At 53.9% G+C, this 19,471-nt stretch overlaps 1 protein-coding gene across 4 annotated transcripts in view; it reads right to left on the bottom strand.

The window, feature by feature from the left end:
• Positions 1–19,471, bottom strand: part of DLGAP4 (DLG associated protein 4) — a 182,318-nt gene that overhangs the window by 149,333 nt on the left and 13,514 nt on the right. For all 4 annotated transcript variants that reach the window (XM_066978613.1, XM_066978612.1, XM_066978614.1 and 1 more), the window contains exon 2: positions 7,582–7,719. The gene's annotated coding sequence lies outside the window, so the exon portion shown is untranslated. The remainder of the gene's footprint in view (positions 1–7,581; positions 7,720–19,471) is intronic.

Here is a 19,471-nt window from a genome sequence, read left to right on the forward strand (position 1 = left end):
TTCCAAGTCTGGGGTCGGGGCCCTATCCCACCTGGCCTGCTTGAAATTCTGCTGGCCCAGTGTGGGGGGGACAGCCAAGACAAAGCATACACTGACCCTTCAAAACCAGCCTCCATCACTCATCCTCGTTTTCCCAGCAAGAAAACAAAGTATGCCCAGACCTGAGAGGACCTTGAGTATCAAGGGTCCTTCCTTCTGGTGCAGGATTAACCTGCAGTCCCTATAGGCCCTCCTGGCCCTCTCCCTGGGGCCCCAAAGCACCCACCAACTTCCTCTGTGAACACAGTAATCTGCTGGATCACAGACATAAAAATCTTGCTGTCTTCTTTCTGCTTCTTTTCCCTCTATAGCATTTTTCATGCCTAGGAAGGCACAGAGTGAAGCCAGCTGTACTGTCCCAGCTTCAGAGTGAAGCCAGCTGTACTGTCCCTGCTCAGCAGATCAGGAAAATAAGGAATGTTGCAAGGAAGCAGTAAGCCCTAAACCAGCTGAGAAGCAGCACCTCCATGGTCCTTGGGCAGCACTCCATGATCCAGGGCACTACCTGAGAGGCCCCAGGAGGACTGCCGAAAGCCCACCTGGCAGGTACCAGAGCCATAGGCTGACCCAGAACTTGCTGTAAAGTGGCCGAGGCTGCAGGGTACGGGCAGGAGGACTGTTGAGCCTGAGCAGTTAAAGCAAAGTGGCGCAGCTGCTCCTAGCTCTGCTCTCAGCCCACACGCTGCTGAGTGGCGGGTGGGAGGTTTTTCTCTGCATTGCAAATCCCTTCTTATTTGAGTGCTGCAGTGCTGCTTAGAAGGAAAACAACCACTTTGGAGAGAAAAGGGGTCCGGAATAGCACTGGCATCTTCTGCCCAAAGCAAGTCCTGGGACTGACCCCAGGAGAGCCTAGCTCTATAGATAAAGCTAAAGCTTCCCTAGCAGAGAGCCTGGCTGGGAGCAAGAACCATCCGTTCCCTTTTTCCTGTGTTTGTCCCTGGCACTGATAGCCCTGGCTAGGCTCTTTCTTCAAACTTAGGAAGCAGGAGGAGAGGAGGAAAAGGCAGAGGGAAGAAGGCTTCCAGGTCTGCGGAGGCTGGCTGGCAGCAGAACAAGAGCTGTGAGAAATGGTGGGAGCTACACGGCCAAGGGCTCATGGCGCAGGGCTGCGGCCCCTTAGCAGTGTGGCCCAGATAGCTCCTGGGAAGCGTAATGCCATGAAGATGCACAGGTAGCTTGCTGGTGCATAAGTTCCTCCATTGCCAAGTTTTTGGGAGCTGGCTTACTCAATGCTTGCAAAGGAGAGGTTGGTTTTGTGCTCCCTAACACAGGCGCTGAGGGACTGCGAGTCTGGAAGTCCAGGGAAAGTGTCCGCAGACTTTTTGCAGGTGACAAGCCTTTGGGGGGGTTCAGCAGCACTATGGAAATGAGGTTCATTAGATGTGCAGGTGGCTTTCTACAGAGAGCCCCATTTGGACCAGAGACCCTTTCATGAGAAGGACGAGGTCCTGGATTTTGTGCACCAAGACTTTTGATAAGAAGCACCATCAGGATGTGCAGGTTCAGGAGGCTGCCCAATCCATCTGCCCTTGTTCAAGATAGCCTGCAGATCTGCCTGTCCCGTCCCATCCTCCCCACTACAGCCATAGGCTTTCTTCACCACAGAATTTATTCAGCTCATCTTCTTGGAACAAACTATTCATCCATCCATCCACCTGCACTACTGTCCATCTGTCTTTTTGCAGTTTTCTTTTATCAACACACATCCCAAATCCATTGGCTGTCTGGGTTGCTGTTTGTCAAGCAAGGTAGCCAGGCAACTATTAAGATCTCCATTTATTAGTTCCAATATGCGTCTGTGTGTTTCTCTACACAGAAGAAAGTGTGCTCTACTTCTGGGCCAGCCAGAAGATGCAGAGGTCTGGGCTCTTGGTGACTTTAAGTCACCAAGCCTTAAAGTCTTTTCTTTGCTTTTATTCAGTCTCTAAGCAAGCAAGCTCCCAGAATGAGCACAGTTGTCTCCACCAGTGGCCTTCAGAGTGTGAAAAACAAACCAATCTCACAAACTCTCAATGTATAAATGTGAAAGTTGACTTTCCAGACATCACAGACCTCTTCTCTCTGAAAGAAGGACCCACTGCAAGTTTGAGCCTGCAAATCAGGCGCTAGGTTTCATGGCTCCATTTTATTCACCTTCTCCTACACCAGCATTTCTCCCCGCTGAACATCAGCTCAGAGCACCCTTCCCAGCAAACCCTCACCACTAAGGAAACACCACCGCACTGGGCTGTGCCAGACCCTTTGGGGACAGATGGGTCCTCAGCCACGTGCAGTTACAGATGTGCTCAGGGAATACATTCGTCTCTCAAGAGGAAACCCAGTGAGTATGGGCCAGGTGTTCAGTTCAACAGTGCAAATGGCCACCATGCCATCCTCTTCCACCCACCTCCTACTGTATTTGAGGAAGCAAGAATCTGTATGGGAGCAGGCCCCTAACCACCTCCTTCCCGGACAGGTTGGTCTCTGGCTTTGAACCTAGGGCAATCCTGCACTCATTTATGGGCTCCATCCCGTGCATGTGTCAATAAGCAATGCTGGAGAGAGATTAAACTTCTCTTGAAGATACTAAAGAAGGCAACAAGGATTGAGAAGTCCTCAGCTGCCTCTTCCCAGCACTCTAGGATCTTTAATCGGTCTCACTTCTTAGTTTTTAATTTCAGATTCTCCCTATGATGCACAAGGGCTCTGCTGTCCCTGCAGGCCAGCAGCTCCTTCCAGCCTCATGTGTGAATTTTGCAGCTGCACAGCAAACGTCAGCTCGCCCACCTCACTCAGCCCATGTGCATTTGCACCTCCAGACCCGAAGGGAGAGCATGGGGTGATGCATGCAATTATCCAGAGCTGACAGCAACTGTCCCAGAGACCTCTGTGCACAAACACAAGGATGGGGGTTTCTAGTGCAGTTCTTCCCTCTCCTTTCAAATAATGTGAGTCATTGGTTTCTCACAATCAATAGGCAGCAGGATGGTCACCGCAATGCAGCCACTGCCATGTCTCTCATGCAGGGGTTGTTTTGGTTCAAAATTCCCTGGGTGGAAACTCAACTGTACTGTGAGACAAAAGTCCTAATGAGATCTATGGCAAGAGAAAGGCCTTCACAACTGCATTTTCAGGTACTGTCTGGGAGGGCCGTAAAAGCAGAAGTCCTGACTAATCATAAGGATCCCAGCGCCCCTTCCGATGACATGGCACATGAGCAGCCTGAGCAAAACTGGCAGGAAGGTCCTTTCTTGAGACAGACATGAGCAAAGTCTCATGAGTGCTGACCACCAGGGATGCGTGCATTTATCAGAGCAAAACCAACCTGGGCTCGCCTGGCAGCTTTGGTGATTAGATAACCTCTGGAGCCCCCAGTACAAGAAGGTTGTTGGTCTGTTAGAGCAGGCGGCCACAAAGCTGATCAGAGGGCTGGAGCACCTCTCCTACGAAGAAAGGCTGAGAAAGCTGGGGCTGTTCAGCCTACAGAAGAGAAGGCTCTGGGGTGACCTCATTGCAACCTTTCAGTACTTGAAGGGGACTTACAGAAAAGACGGGGAGCGACTCTTTGCTCCATCAGATGACAGGGTGAGAGGGAATGGTTTTAAACTAAAAGAGGGGAGATTTAGACTAGAGATTAGGAGGAAATTCTTCACTCAGAGGGTGGTGAGGCACTGGCACAGGTTGCCCAGAGAAGCTGTGGATGCCCCATCCCTGGAGGTGTTGAAGGCGAGGCTGGACGGGGCTCTGAGCAACCTGATCTAGTGGGTGGTGTCCCTATGGCAGGGGGGTTGGTACTGGATGGTCTTTGAGGTCCCTTCCAACCCAGGCCATTCTGTGATTCTATGAAGGTCCTGTAGAAGGACCCAGCTGCTCCCAGACCAGTGCCACAAGGGGTTTGGCCTCCTTGGCTGAGTGAGCAGAGGAGAGCAGATCCAGGTCTTGCTCTACAGCTCCATCCCCGTCTGTGGGCATGCAAGGGGTTGCCCACAGGGAGCTGGGCTGGCAGCGGGCACACACCAGGGCTGGCCCACGCACAAGTGTGGGAAACAACCCACTGCAAACCCAGCCAGGGCTCCCAGCCTGGCCTGGTGATGGAGGCACTTTTGTGCCTGCAGTGCCCTGCACACACCACTGCCTGTCCTATGGAACCTGGGAGAAGAGGTGTGCATGGCTGCACGACAGAGGTGGGGAACAGCCCTGGGCCATCCAGCACTGCCTTGCAACCTTGCTGAATGAGCAAGCACAGGAGGTGCAAAGCATTTGTGCAGGCTTTTGGTAAGGGAAGGTGCCAGGGGCTGACGAGCAGGAGGACAGGCTGCTCACTGAGCAGGACAGTGTTGATGAGGCAGAGCTGCTGACACCAAACCCAGAGCAGGAGTGCTGCTTTGCAGGCAGGGAGACAGGCACCCTCCCCTCTAGCCCTAGGCAAATTCTGCAGCCTGACAGAGGTCTGCAGTGGGGACAGACCACGGAGCAGCACCAGGAGGTGCTCTGCCACCCACCTCTTGGTACATCACCTGCTGCATCTGCTGCCACACTGGCACCACCACCTGCAGCCAAACGTGCAGCCGCAGCATGCCCAGATGCCACTACGGAGTCCACCACCATGCCAGTGCTGTGAGCATCTTCCAGACACACAGACGACAGGGCAGGAGCACATCCTGAGAGCACATCCTTGGCCCTGACACTTTAGTATCACAGGATGATAAGCAAAGACACCTCCAGTACTTTCTTCCTCTCTCACGCCCAGGTCAGAGAGTAAGAGCTGGGTCTGTCTCTGCCCCATTATGCCGTGTCCCCAGCCTACAGGGGCTGGGGGCACCAGGCAGGATCTGGTGGCCTGGGCACAGGGGTCCCAGCCAACAGCACCCCTGTGAGCACTGCCCTGTGCTGCAGTGCCTGGCATCTGGCCCTCACCTCCCAGCAACTCCCAGCAGTGTGGCAGCTGAACCTGCCACTGGCACCACCAGTAACCTCCCAGTTCCCAAGGAGCCATGTGAGCCAGCAGCCTGCTGGGGAGGACTGCTCCTCCCCACTGCTGCTCCTCTGCTCCGAAGCCACAGGAGGAGCTGGGGCCAGGAGATGGGCTGGGCATGCTGGAGTATGCAGGGATTTTTATCCCTTTCATTACAAAATAGAGAAGGAGCAAAAAGAAAGGAAAAAAAAAAACAGCAAAAAAAAAGCAAACCTGACAACTCCAATTTCTATCCTAGTGAATAAATGAAACACAGCCCAAGAGGTAGTTAAGTGCTTGGGACAAAACATGTGTCTCCTACGTTAAAAAAAAAAAAAAAAAAAAAAAGAGAGAGAACCCAGAGAGAGATCAAGTAACTGCAATTAGAAGAAAGAGGTGGATGGGTGATTACCAGGGAGTGGGGAAGTGGGGAAGTCCCTGCTGCCATTGCCCAGTGCTCCTCCGGCCAGGGACCAAGGCCAGTGTTGCCATATGGGTCCTGTGGGAGAGGGGCAGTCCCACCCGTGTGCCCAGTGAGGAGGCCTCCCAGTGCCCAGGGGTGACCCCAGAGGTTTCTCCTACCTTGAGGACATCATTCTCCCCCCAGGCACCTATCCACCTTTGTGCCCCATAGGAACTGTGACCATTTGCTCTCAGGTCTCTACTGGGGACTGACTTGCCTTTTTTACTTCCTTGGTGTTTCCCCGGAATTTAAAGTCAGAAAAGAAAGAAGAGGCACATGTTCCTCCCAAAGGTGTGGAACGCAGCACAGCACCACCCAGTGCAGACCAGGGGAAGCCTCCAGTATGCAGGCACAACAGTCATGTTAGTGCACATGTGGGTTTGCCAGTTCCCTTCCCAAATGAGACAGCAGACTCCATCTCACCCATTCTTTTGGATGTAACATCCAAGAAGAACCCAAGCCCATCAGATTTCAGTTCCTTCTGGCCTTTCCTTGTCCATGGCACTACAGCGTGCAGGAGCTACCTAGAACTTTGCTGAGTCTCAGTCATCACCAAACCACATGCTCAATTTGCTGGATGGGTTGTGTTTGCGCATGTGTTATTTAGTAGGAAGGTTCGAGGAGGTCTTTCCTGAAGTACAGAAGGGGATGGGGTTGTGTGTGACTCAACCACAACCCAACACAGCAGCCGTGCCAGGTGCACGACTCCTTCCTCAATGCACGCATGCCCAGCCTCTACCCCATCCTCAGATCTCCTTGAAGTCTGCACCACCAGCCAAAGACTTAATTTCAAAGAGAAATCTCCATATATGTCAGCTCCGGGCTTGCAGAAAATCACATGCCTCTTCTTTCTGAATGACCCCAGAAGGTTACAAAGATGCTCTTTTATTGACCTAGATGGTGGGGAAAAAGATCAACTTGGTTTAAAAAGTGTGATGGATTTTTTTTCTGCAACAACAGCTCAGAGAAGGACTTTAGGAGCTGCTGTAACCGCTGAGAAAGCCACGTCCTGTGAGGGTTAGGAGCTCCCTCGTAGTACGTGATCTTTGGAGAAAGAGCTATTTGCTTCCAAACAGTGTCAGGGCCAGGACAGAGCACTCACACCAGCCTCTGCACTGTCTTCCATTCCACCACCCCTTGGCATCCCTTAGTTGCTCTGTTGACTGAGGCTGCAGGGCTGTGAAGGAAGATCGAACCAGACTCCTAATATATTCATGGTGATTATTGGATTTTATGACCATCTCCCTTTGGGAGGCCAAATTAAGACCTTTTGAAAACTTGGGCTTGTCTGAGCTGCTGGTGTCACATCCCAGAACACGGCAAGACATTGCTCCTGATGCAGGAGAGGCATGTGATTAATTCCTCCATAGGTTTACCCTGCCTATTTACCACCTTCCAAGTGTCTGCTGCTTCCAGAACAAGTTCCTTCCCAATGGACCCCAGCAGCTGTGACAACACTCCTTGAATCCAGAGCCCTGTCCTTGGCACAAGTCCATCTCTCTCCATGGGGGAGAAATACAGGCTTTCCACGTGTTTGAGAGGGCTGCAGAATTGGACAATCTTTCTCAGAAAATATGCAGTGGTACCTGGCTTTGCATCCATGCACGGACGTACAGAGCTTGTTCCACATGGCAAAGCAGTGGCTTGAAGGCAATCTCAGCCTTTCCTTGCAACAACCTCCTGCTCTGGCTTGCTGGAGAGGATCAAACCCCCACTGCACCGGCATGTGGGGGACACAGAGGCCTCCTGGATCTCCTTGCCCCTTGGCCCATGCCTTGCTTCACCCCCATGGGCTCTGGCCCTCTCTCTGGAAGCTCCCATACTCTGGCATTGCTCCAGCCGTGCTCCAGCCTCCCAGGCATCACCCAGAGCAGACTCCCGTCACAGTTCTTCCTGCTCCCCCACCCCATCAGTAACAGAGTCCTTGAGCCACCCTGTGCCCAAGTTATCTGCTCACCCCAGGCTACTGAGGCCATGCCCACACCTCACATCAGCTCAGCTCTGCGTGCTGGACCGTCCCCATGAGAAAGGAGGACCCCACAGCTTCCCCAGACCCAAGGGTGCCTTTCACCCCAAGGACACTCCATGCAAGAGCAGGACCATGACCCCAGGGTCCTGCACTGCCCATGGTGCCCAGAGCACTCACAGTCTAAACGTTGCTCTCTGAGGTGCCTCTTCTGCCAGGTCACTGCTGTCATGCATGAGCTGGAGGATGTTGCTGGTCCATGCGTTGGCTGCGGGGCAGGCAGAGCCGTGTGGCAGCTGTTTGACAATGCTCCTTGGGCTGAGGAGGGCAAAGACAGCTATAAGTTCAGGAAGGCATGGATTAACTCCAGTCCCTTCCCTACTGCAAGAGAACCATCTTCCCGAGCCTTCCCACACCCCCTGTCCCTTGAGGCCCACACAGAGACAGAGGCATCCAGCAGAAACACTCCTGCTGCACAGCAATCAGACCGAAGAAGTATCATTGCCCATCAGGTTCAGAGCACACCCATACCCAGAGACTCCTCTCCATCACCCTCCCTGGCTCCCTATGGGCCCCTGCCTTTCCTGGGAACACACTGAGCAGAGATGACCCATGGGACACTCATTGCATGGGCCGCGAGAAGCCTCGCAGGGGATCAGCCGGGCAGAGAAGCGATCTCAGCTCCTGGCCCTTCAGCAGAGCAAGAGGCAGAGGCAAGGAAAGAACTTGGCAGGGATGAGAGTCTTCTGCTTCTCCAGCCCTGCTCCACGTATGGCCATGGACTCACGAGATCACTGAGAAAAAATAGCCCACCATGGCTAGATGACAGTCACACAGCTAAGGCCATGTCCTCAGATACCACCCAAACACCTGCTGAGGTTTCCACCCTTGGGTTCCCACTGAAATGGCCAGCACCATTCCCCTGATTATAGGACCTCCATGGCTGTCTGAGACCAAAATTGGGATTTAACTTTATGAAGGTGTCCAGGAAGGTCAACAAACTCGTCTGTTGAACAGCTCATCCTGCTCCCAAGCGAACCTTTAGCCTTTATGACTGCTGGTGTACTTGGGCATTACACAGCTGCTCCTGGAGGCCTGGAGGAGAAATGGGGTTCAAGCCGTGAAAACAGTCATATGTGCCACCAAGCTGAAGCATAGGGCACCTTCCCTCTGCCCTCAGTCAGCCTAGTTCACCATACCAGTGACATGTACATCTGTCTTCCCCGTGCACTTTGAAAAGAGCAGCTTACGCTCTCATCGGCTTAAAGGAAGAAAACTTCATTGCAAAAAATCTAGGGAGGGGACTGACTGCCTGGGATCTAATCTGAGCAGAGCCTTCAAGATAAGAGCATTAAGAAGTGGGGATAAAGCAGCCTTGGTGCAGGAATGGCCTGAACTGGTCCCCTGTCTGGGAAGTTGCACATCAGAGCCGGCTAGAAAGACACGATCTGTGTTTCCATGCCTATAGCCACCTCAGTGCAGGAGGTGGAGGAGTTCTAAGGAGGGTGAGGCAAAGGAATCAGGATTGCTTATAAAGCTCATATTTCATATCAGCATCCTGAAATCCCAAGTGGGAACAAGGATGGCACAGTCGCCATCATCCCTCCCCATCTTGGAGTGGGGAGGGATCTCTCCCCATAGTCTCTCCTTTCTGTAAGGGCATCTGGCACCTCCAAGCACTGACTGCAGTTCAGCTCCAAGCTGGGACTGGATTCCCTCCTCTGGGAAGCCCTTCTTCTGCCTGCTCCTCCTTTATTGGTATTCACCCATAGCCACTATCACCCGGGTGACTTCTAACCCCAACATGTGCCCCGTGGGCCATACAGGAGCTCAACAGCTGCTGCAGCAGAACAGACATAAGCCGCTTGCTCCTCTGAAAAAGCCAGGCACCTTTTCTTCCTTTTGCCTTGAGACATAACCCTGCATCTGCACTTCTTGGGAGGGAGGGAATAAAGATGAAGCCTCTGATGAAGGCAGAGGTGGGCAATCTGCTCCCACACTAGGCTTGTGCCTGCAGGACAGCAAACCATCATCGTGCTCCTGAGACGAACCGAAACAGCCCTGCAGCTTGGTATAAGTAATTGAGGAAAGAACATTTGTAAGGCAAGAGACAGCTGGATTAGAAAGGTGAAGCCCAAAAAGCAAATGAAAAGAGAATCATCAATGATGGATGGAAAAGCAGTCCAACATTTTCCTGGATGTACTCTTGAACAGCAGCAAGACAGGGAGAGCTGAGATCAAACCACTGAAAGCGCCTGGGGCACCACAGGTGCCTGCAGGACCTATGCAGCTCAGGAGGCACAGTCCCTGATGAGTTCTACATTTCCCAGTCTTGGTGAGAGACCCTGCAGCCAGTGCTGGTCCTGCATCCTCCAGCTGACGTTAGGATGCCTGCAGAGGCTATGCTTATGTGCCCCAGGCACAGTTCGGCAGCGTGAGGCCAAGGGAGAGCAGTGACCAGGACTGCCTGCCCAGCACAGCCCCTCCTGCACACCTCCTTCTGCACAGGGTCACGTCCTGGCCCTGCCTTTGCACAGAAGAAATTCCCAAACTTCTGGCATCTTCTTCTTGAGGGCATTCAGCGAGGCCACACAACACACTATAAAAGTCATCACTGCAGTTTGCTTTGTTAATTGCTGCTGATCAGACAGCTTTCTTGGCAAGGGGAGAGAAAGACATTTGTATATAAAAATACAAATTGAGTTAATAAGACAGAAGAGAGTTCAAAACTCCCCTTTTTGCTCCAGGATACAGCAGACAGAGGCCACCCCTGCAAAGAGGAGCTGTGGCCAGCAGCCGGACTGCTCAGCAGCCTGGAGATAAGTCCCATCCATGGGGCAGGGGGTGTTGAGTGGTCCAGGTGAGTGGTGCCAACAACTGATGCATAAGCAGACTGACAAGTGATCAGACTTGCTAACAACAGAGCACTGGGGTTCTGCCTGTGGTGGTATGGGCAGACAGGGGAGGTCACAGCTCCCTCTCCCCCAGCGTTGTGACTTTCCACCTCCTACCTTCAACACTGCAGTTATTTGCCCCCAGGCCCATTAGAAAATGCAAACTGCTGTACCAGCCTCTCTGCCTAGCACCTGGCCACCTCCACAGCACCTCCACACCCTCCTGGCACAGCCCAGGGATGAGTCTCCCCATGCTTCACCTCCATTTTTGTCAGGATCGAGGCAACCTCCTAGAGCTTTCAATTCTTGTTCCCTCAGTACCAAGCAATAATCAGAGTCCTCCTGTCCAGCTGTCTCCCAAGTAATTTCATTCTCTATCGACTCTATAACCCAGCTGAAACTGCAAGCAGATGTGATTGCCTGATCCCAAGCAGGCCACCTGCTACAATGCAAAGTATAGTTCTGCCCTGCAGTCTTGCTTTTCTTTAAAAAACAGTTTGCTTCAGTGTCCTGGATAACCCCAAGTATTTGCAGACCCACGAGGGGGTCTCAAACCCAGAAGTATTTGCCAGTAGGGAGGAGGTTTCCCAGAGAAGCTCAAGGGGAGGTATTCATCCCAGCCCCATCATTTCCCAGTAGGTCGGAGCCAATGGCATTAGGCTGGCCCAGGTTGTCCCACCACTCTGCAGAGAGGGGTTGTATTGCTTCTGCTGTAAATGCTCCACCATGCTACAGCTCCCACCACTGCACAACACCTTCCCCAGTATGTCTCATGATCCTTACAACTGTCTTGCAATTAGGTATCACGAGGCACAGAGGAGTAATGACTTGCCCAGGAGATATAAGGGAGCAAACAGAAGACCCAGGAATAGAGTTTGCATCTCCCAGCTCCCACACTTTCAGCCTCATTATCCAGCACACAAGCTGGCTGTGACCCAGAGCAGCCCCACGAGCATCCATGTCAGAGGGATGGGAGATTTGGATAAGAAGGTACGTGGTCTGTGCAGAGCCATTCCCCAAAAAACACTCTGCTTCATCAGCAGCACACTCTGGGCAGCAAGATGCACTCAACAGAGAACTACCAGATCATGATCCAGCCACTGAGTAGAGTTGCTGGGATCACTGCTGCCAGGGGCTATCTCTTAAATACAGCTCAAATCCACCAAAAAGGATGTAAAATCCATACTGTAGTATCAGTTTTGGAGCCTCGTCCTCTAGCATGCAAATAGAGCAGGACCTACTTTCTAGGACAGTCACGCTGGAGCAGCCAGTGTCTCCACCCTGGGCAGATCTCCACTGTGCACACTGAGGAGATACACTCATCACCCCCAGGCACAAGGCAGTGGGAGCTCCCCCATTCGGGCAAAACCTATCAGAGATTTAACTAAGGAGAAGGTCCAGGCACAAGCAGCCCTCACTGGGCTGGGGGAGGAGGGAGGTGACTGGGGGTCAGGCCACTCCAAACTTAAGGGGCAAAATATATGGGAATATCCCAGCTGAGACAGATCAGAGATGTCTCCAGCAGAAGCAGTTCCCCTTCTTCTGGCTGAGCCCTTGGTTGCGTAGTCACCCCCTCAGTGCTGGGGAGCTCATGGGAATGCAGGGCAGGACACTCCCAGGAGGGCTCTTAGTGCCATCAGCCTGGAGGTGAGATCCAGGAAAGGATGAGGGCAGGGCTTGAGGGCAAGACTCCCCCTGACTTCTCTGCCCCGCTGGAGGGGGCTTTCTCTGCTAAGACAGCATGCATCAGGTCCCCAGAGGAGAGGCATTGCTGCTCCTTTTGTGGGCCTGGCTGGATATGGGTGTTAATGAGCTGGAACGTACAGAGGAGATGTATTTCTGCAGTGCCTGAACTCCAGAGGTACTTCAGCATCGCACAGCAAAGTAAACACCCCATAAAATGTTCATCTGGCAGCTGTACTATAGCACATAGGTTCATTCATCTCTGTTCCCAGCACAGTCCTTTGAGATCAAGAATAATTGTTTGCACTGCTGCAGTTTACGATGGAAGCACACAGCAAATCTGTGCCCCTGGTAAATGCTTGTGGGAGTGGTGGGTGTCCTGGGATCCCCAGTCCAGGCTACCTGGGGGCAGCAGCAGCAGTGTCCTGGGCTCATGCATGGCCAAGGGGGCTCAGGAGAAGCAAAGCGGTGGGACAGCAAAACAGGGAAAAGAAAGGTGTGAGTCAGAACCCCTCCACAGCATGCAGCTGCGAGTGCTGGAGGAAAAACCTCATGCCTGTACTGGGCCCAGACATCCGCCGGCGCACACCCCATCACCCACAGCCCCCTTCTGAGGCCACAGCTGGGATCTCGCTGGGCCAGAACTGTGCACACCAGTGTGGGGAAGATGTGTCTGAGGGGGCTGCTGCGACGCAGCTGCTGTGTTTGCTGCGGGGCACTGCCATGGCTCGCCCAACTTGCCAGACTGTTCCCTCCATCTGCTGAACCCAGCACGTTTATTTTTGTGTTTCCAAGTTTGATCAGATCGACTCTTCCACTTTAATCTAATGAGCGCGCTGAGCTGAAACAAACACAATCTGTCCATGGAGGACTGGGGAGGGATGTCTGGGGGCACCGCAGAGGCCCCATGGGGAGACCATGCTACCCTGGTGCAGAACCAAGATGCTGTTTGGGCAGCTCAGACTGCCCAAGTCCTCATCCCGCATAGTCCTCCCATACCTCCAGGGTCTGAAAACCTGACTGTGAAGGCCCCTCATGAAGAGAAGACCTTCCTCCTCTGCCCCTGTGTGGGCATTGCCCTGTGGTCTTCCCTCTTTCCTTGCCCATTGCCAATGTTGCTTGACCATCTTTCCAGCTAATTGCCGTGCAGTGCTGTGGGCATGAGCCATGGGACATCTGGCATCTGCTCTGGCTCCCAGGAATGACCTTGGCCACTCCAAGGACAGTGGGAGCCTTTTCACCTTCCAGATTCCCCTAGAGGCAGACGAGAAGCTCCAGCAGGAGGGACAACGTGCACACCCTGCCCGCCTGCTTTGCTGCTCTCCATTTGCCAGCACCTCCACAGAAAAGCTGCAAGCTGGCCGTGCTGCTTGCTGGGTGGGACACAGCTGCTCCCACAGAAACTCCACGCGAGGGCTTACCCTTTGCCTCAGGCTTGCAAGTTTTCTTCTTGACTGTATTTCATACCCAGATTCCTTGCAGCCCTGGGTTTGTTTGCATTCCCAGCGGGTGCACAGAGAAGAGGGGCGCTCAGCCACACTGCTTTGATGTGGAGACCAGCAGGGGAGAGCAAGGGCTGAATGTGGGGTCCCTTAGGAAACAACCCAGCAGGGCAGCAGCAGCCACGGTCCTGCGTTTCTTCCTGGCTACCCAGACCACAGCCTTGGGGCAGATGGAGCAGAAAGACGGTGGCTCTGCAGCTCTCCGCATCAGGAGTGATTGCCCTGTCAAGTATCCAGCACTGCTGGAGCAGCACAGAGCCCCGTGGCCAGCAGACTCCTACGGGGCAGGGGCCAGCTGCCACCCAACAAGCTGTGGGGGCTGCATGGGCAGTAGCGGGGGGGCTGGAGGCAGGTGGCTCCCCCTGGCACCCAGCTGCCTGTCAGCGGCTCAGCTGGCCTGGAGACGATGTCTCCGGCATAGAGAGGGCTCAGCGAGTGCAGGGCGTGCAGGTGAGGAGCCAGGCATCAGCTGTGACAGCAGGAGAGGGCTGGGGCTGACAGGGCAGCTTTGGGAACTTTGGCAATTGCCCCTTCTGCCTTGAGAGCGCCTTGCTCCTGCCAGCTGCACTGCTTTGGCAGCGCAGCGCGGGTGGGCTGGGGAAACATCCGCTGGGGCAAGGCACATTTCTTGCACCAAGCACACAGCTGCCCATGCATGCACTGTTTGTGCTCAAATGGGTTTTTCTGCATCCCCCACTGTAGCTGGGTGTGTGTCTGCCATTAACCCCTTGTCCTCATGCACTGGCTCACCAGCCCTGGGGGAGCTGGGCCCAGACCTGCCTCTTTGCCGCAAGTCTGGTTTGATGCAGGCCTCGTGGAAGTTGAAAACGTTCATGTCAAAGTTGTAGGAAAGAAGGAAAAGGATTTAGGCAATTCTTCTGCTCTCTTGTTTGAAAGCAGACGGGCACTCAAGCACTGGGTTCCTGGGCTGCCCAGCCCAGCTGCCTGACACACAGCCCTACACGGAGCAACGCACGCCGACACCAAAGTCACCCTGGGACCAGCTGGCCTCTGGGACCTGCCCAAAGCCTGCCGGCAGGGCAGGATCAGTGTCCTGCCCAGCACGAGGGCCTCGCACCATCTCTGTGGCTGGGGCCCAGTGACACAACTGTCACCAGCATGAGGTGCGCAGCGTCCCCCTGGCTGGGCCTGCTGCGTGACATGGCTGCGTTGGCCTAACCTCACACCTCACTGTAGTCATGCCCTGCATGCAGACAGGTTTCCTTTGGTCTCCTCCTCAAACAGAATCCCCCAACTCTCTGCTGTTACCACATTTGCAGCTTCCTTTTCTTTAAAATAATAACTCAGTGAGTGCCTTGAGAGACTCTCTGTCACCCTGCTTTAATAGAGAGGGAAGATGAAAAGGCCAGGAGAAAATTTACTTTTGCAGCTCCTGGCTGTCGTTCCCAGTTCTATGCTCTCCTTCCTTATTTCTCATTCTCCTTTCCAGGAGCTGTCTTTTAACTCTTTGTTAATAACTGCTTCTCTCCCAAAAGCAGGCAGTGTCCTTCCTTGCTTGCACAGCCAGAAAAATGTCACACTTTCCCTTTGATGTCAAGATAACGTATAGATAGATGTAACATCGTGTGTATGTGTGACAAATGCAAACAGCGAGCTCTCTGGCTCAGATTTGGTAATTTTGGGAGAAAAAGGAAAAGCAAGGAAAAAAATCTTGAAATGAATTCTTTAATCCACTTATCTCTTCTATAAATATTTATGTTTGTCCCCTTCCTGGTGCAAAGGTTTGAGACAATCTCCCCATCCTTTACACACACGCAGAGCTGTGGCTGATGGCTCAGGTGGGCTCCGTGAGCCAGTGCTGGGGGCTGGGGGCGGATGGGACAGCCTGCTGTCCCCAGGGGACCCAGGCGCCCCGGGGACGTACAGGGCAGGTCCCAGCACATGGAAGAGATGACACCTTGCAGCCCAGAGAGGCTGCAGGGCAGCCACAAAGGACCCCGTTACAGCAGAATAAGCAGCCCAAAGCATGCGGTTTTGTCAAAAGCGCTTTGGAAACAGTTTGGATCTGCAGGAATGCAGCCCTGCACCCCATGTCCCCATCAGGCAGAGCCCTAAGCATGAGCCATGGTCGGCCCGAGGCAGTGGCTCCTGAGGAGCTGCTCCCTGGGGCAGGTGTCTGAAAAGCCCCCCTGAGCCCCCACACTGTTCCTTCTTCCTCAGTCCTCTGGCCAAGGAAGGGTTTCCTTTGTCCATACGAACTGGCACATGCCTGGTTAGGATACAGTGTGAGCCCTCTCCAGCCCCGTGGCCAGCTGCCAGCCTCCAGGAAACCTCCCCAGCCCCAGGGTCCCATCCACTCCTCAGCACAGTCCTTGGCTGGGTTCAGGGCACAGTTTGGGGCTGTCATAGGCAGGAACCACCCCAGGAGGAGGTCTGGATGGGAACAAAGTTTATTCGCAGACACTGGGCCCTTTCCTTGGCTCTTGGTCTCAGTGCAGAGCTCACCCTCACCATCTCCTTTCCCAGGGGTCCCCTCCCCATCCCAGGCACTTGAGCATCAGTCTTATTTTCATCTTCACATCCTGGCTTCACAACAGGCCAGGCGAGTGTGTGGCAGAGAAGAGCAGCCCTTGCATCCATCTAAGCCCTGTCCCCCATGAACTGGATCTGTGTGTGCTGCAGGCACACAAGGGGAAGGAGTTTTGACTGCACCATTCCTGTGGTTTATCTCATCCGTGCCACTGCTGATGTCAGTGCTGCCACTTCATGCAGAGTGGCTTTATTCCGAGCTGCACCAAGAGGAGAGGACCTGGGGAGGGTTTGACTCTGGTGTGCCTGGGGCAACCAAACCTGAAGAGCATGACAAGCATGGCAGGTTGGAGGGCAAAGCACACGACAGTGATGACAGGTTTGCGATTACCTGCAAGCACTTGCTCACCCTGGCTTCATGATTCACTGCTTTGGTAGCGCAGTGTGGCAGGCCGGGGGCGAGAGCCCAGCAGCAGGAGGTCGGTGCAGGAGCAGCCAGCAGTCATGGCACAAGGAAGGTCACTGGCACCGTGCTGGCTGGCATGCAGTGGACAGGCTCCCTGTGGTACCCCCGGTGCCAGAGGAACAGGCTGGGACCCCTGCAGTCAGCACACACTGAATGGCACCAGCAGTTCCCTGGGGCAGCAACATGTCCCAAGGAGCTTGGACATCTCTGCAGGGCACATTCCCTCCCAGAAAGCCAGAGCCTGTCCCTCTCTGGAGCCAGGCTATGCTGGTGCGCAGGGACCTTGTGTTGCACGGTGGCCCTGTGCCCCTGCTTTGCTCCTTTCCATACCACTTGTAGCCAGGCTGGCTTGACGTTTGTCTTCTGGGAACTTCTTGTTCATCCCCAAAGCTGACTGTCCCCCACAGACTTATTGCTTGACCTAAGACCAGAGACCACAGTGAGCACAGGCTGCTCCTGAGGCTCCCCAGATCCAGCCACAGTGCTTGCTCCTTCCCACAGACATCTTCTCTGGCTCCTCTGGGAATCAAGTGTCTGTGCCAAAGTTTCTGTGCTCTTTTCCAAAGGGAGTAGGGAGGAAACTGTGCAGGGCCAGTGCCCCAGCCAAGACGGAAGGACTGGGGATGGGGTGGCTCTCACCACCCTCTCCACAAATGTGGGCAGCTGCCTCTGGGTGGAGATGCATGGAGGATGGCTGGGGAGGTGAATAAAACCTATTTGCAAGGATGAACACCAAAACCAGAACGTGTAACTTCTGAAGTCTCTACATACGAGACTGCCTGGCCTTCCTGCCAAATCACTTTCTTTTCCTTTTGCCTCTAGCTCTGATGCAGACCCTCAACATCACAGGAGCTGGGGTGCTGACACGGGTAAGAAGATGCTCTCCTTTTCTGTGTGCTTATCTCCCGCCCTCTCTGAATGCCCAAGACCACTCTCACATATTATTGGAAATCTGAAAAAAGGATTGAGTTTATTTAAGCCAAAATCACTAAGAGCACTGGAACTCTGCTCAGTCATTAACTGGTGAGTAAAGAGTGCTCAGTGAGTCACTGATGCTATTATAAACACTTTCTTCTAAAGGCTGTAGAAATGCAGTAGGGAAGCGGTGTTCCTTGAAGTCACTGGTAGTAGCTGTTTTCGTCTAGCAAGATCTCTGCTCCGTGACCTGGGACGGCTCTGTTCCCCCATTCTCCCTCCCCCGTCTGCCCCCCAGGCACCTGGCCCCGCAAGGCTGTGGCCCCTGGGGCCAGGATCTTCATGCCACTGGGGACCAAGGTGACAACTTGAATGCATCTGCACTACTCCCATGACCCTTCCCCTTCTTTGTGGTTGTACCTTACATTAAGTCATTTATAAAGGTTAATGCATTCAGGACAGATAAGCTTTTATCAGATTAATTGATGCTAAAGACACCAACCAAGAGCAAGGAGTTGCTCAGTGCCACCCATAATGTGGTCAGCGCTGCATGCAGCACAGCAAGGCTACTCCTTGGCCCCCTCAGCCTACACAAAGCCCCACTCCTGCCTACCACCGCTGTCACCCAGAGCTTCCCGTGAGCCCTACACCAGCTGTCACCCCATGCCTGCAGACCTCCCTGGCCCAGCCCCACTTCCAGCACAACCGTCCTCCCCTCCCCTGCTCTAGCACATGCACAGAAACTGCTGCACTCCCTTTGTGAGCCTCCATTGCCATCCCAACCTCTTCTGACCCCCTGGAGCATGAGTAAGGCCACACAGAGCTGTTAACACTTGGGACTGGCTGTGGCCATCACACCAAGCCTCTTCCTCATTTGCTGCACTTTGCTGCCAGTCCAACCCGTCTCCATGCTGGCCCGGGGCCATCACCCGCTGCCCATCTACGACAGATCCACACACTGCCCTCATACCTTCTCCCAAGCCCCTGTGAGCTCAGACTCTTTGCATCTTATTTTTCAGCTTTTTGGCTGCTGCTTCTTTTTCTCCCAGGTGCCATCTTATCCTCACCCTTGAAAATGCAAAATGCAAACCAGCACAAGAAAGGCCAGACCTGCTCTCAGCCCCACAGGAGCAGGTTTGCACTGGGGGGCCTTCCTTGTCCTGGCACGGCTGTGACCAGCTGCCTGGCCATGGGTGCGGGGCTCCAGCTCCTGACGGGTGCACCTCCCTGCAGCCCCACCAGCCTCGATGGGGAGCAGGAGCTGAGTGGTGAGCCTGCCAGGGCTGCCATGCTGATTACTTCACACAGGGAGAAATGAAAATGCCAAAACTCTGGAGAGGAGAGAAGGAAGAGGAAGGTGCATTGGACCACAGAAGCAGGAGGCAGTGATACTTGTGCACACCAAGGGGGCTGAAGAAAGCCCTTCTGCTTTCCACTCCTCTCAGCCCTGCCTGCTGGATCAACCTCTGCTCTGTTCTGTTCTGCCCTCCCCCATGTCATTCCCAGCCTCCAGTGCTAGATGCTAAGATAGTCCTATTCAAAAGGATTACAAATTACTGTCTGATCCACTAATTAGGAGTGGAAGATGAGCATGCTTCTGACAGTGATGCTTAGCAGCCATTTAGAAATTGCTCTGAAGGCAGGGAGGTGCTGCAAGCACACGGCAGCATGGAGCTGCATCTGCTCCATGCCAGCAAACCCAGGCCCGCCCCACTAGTCCCGCTCCCTCCCTCCCTGGGAGGCTCTGCTGGATGCCCAGCTCCTGCAGGGAGCTCTGCCTTGCTGCAGATCTCATCTGGCTCTCCAGGATGTCTCCAGGCCATTTGGCTCCTATCCCCGCTGCCATTACTTTATATTTATTTAACAAAATCAAAACCTGCTTAGTGGGGCTAATGTAAGGCAGGGGAGACAAATTGAATCTTCGCACTGCTCCGAGAGAAGGGCAGCCTGGTGCCAGGCTGGAGCCACCTGTGCTGTCCCTAGGAGGACACAGACCCTCCTGCCCTCCTGCTGCCAAGTCCCGCAGGGGCTCAGCAAGCACTGTAGGCTGTTTCCGCCTTTCCTGGAGCTCCTCCCTTGTCTCCTTCTCCATGTGGCTGCAGGTTGCAGGGCAGTAGCAG

The sequence above is a fragment of the Anser cygnoides genome, chromosome 16, assembly GCF_040182565.1.
Source record: "Anser cygnoides isolate HZ-2024a breed goose chromosome 16, Taihu_goose_T2T_genome, whole genome shotgun sequence".
Classification (NCBI taxonomy): Eukaryota; Metazoa; Chordata; class Aves; order Anseriformes; family Anatidae; genus Anser; species Anser cygnoides.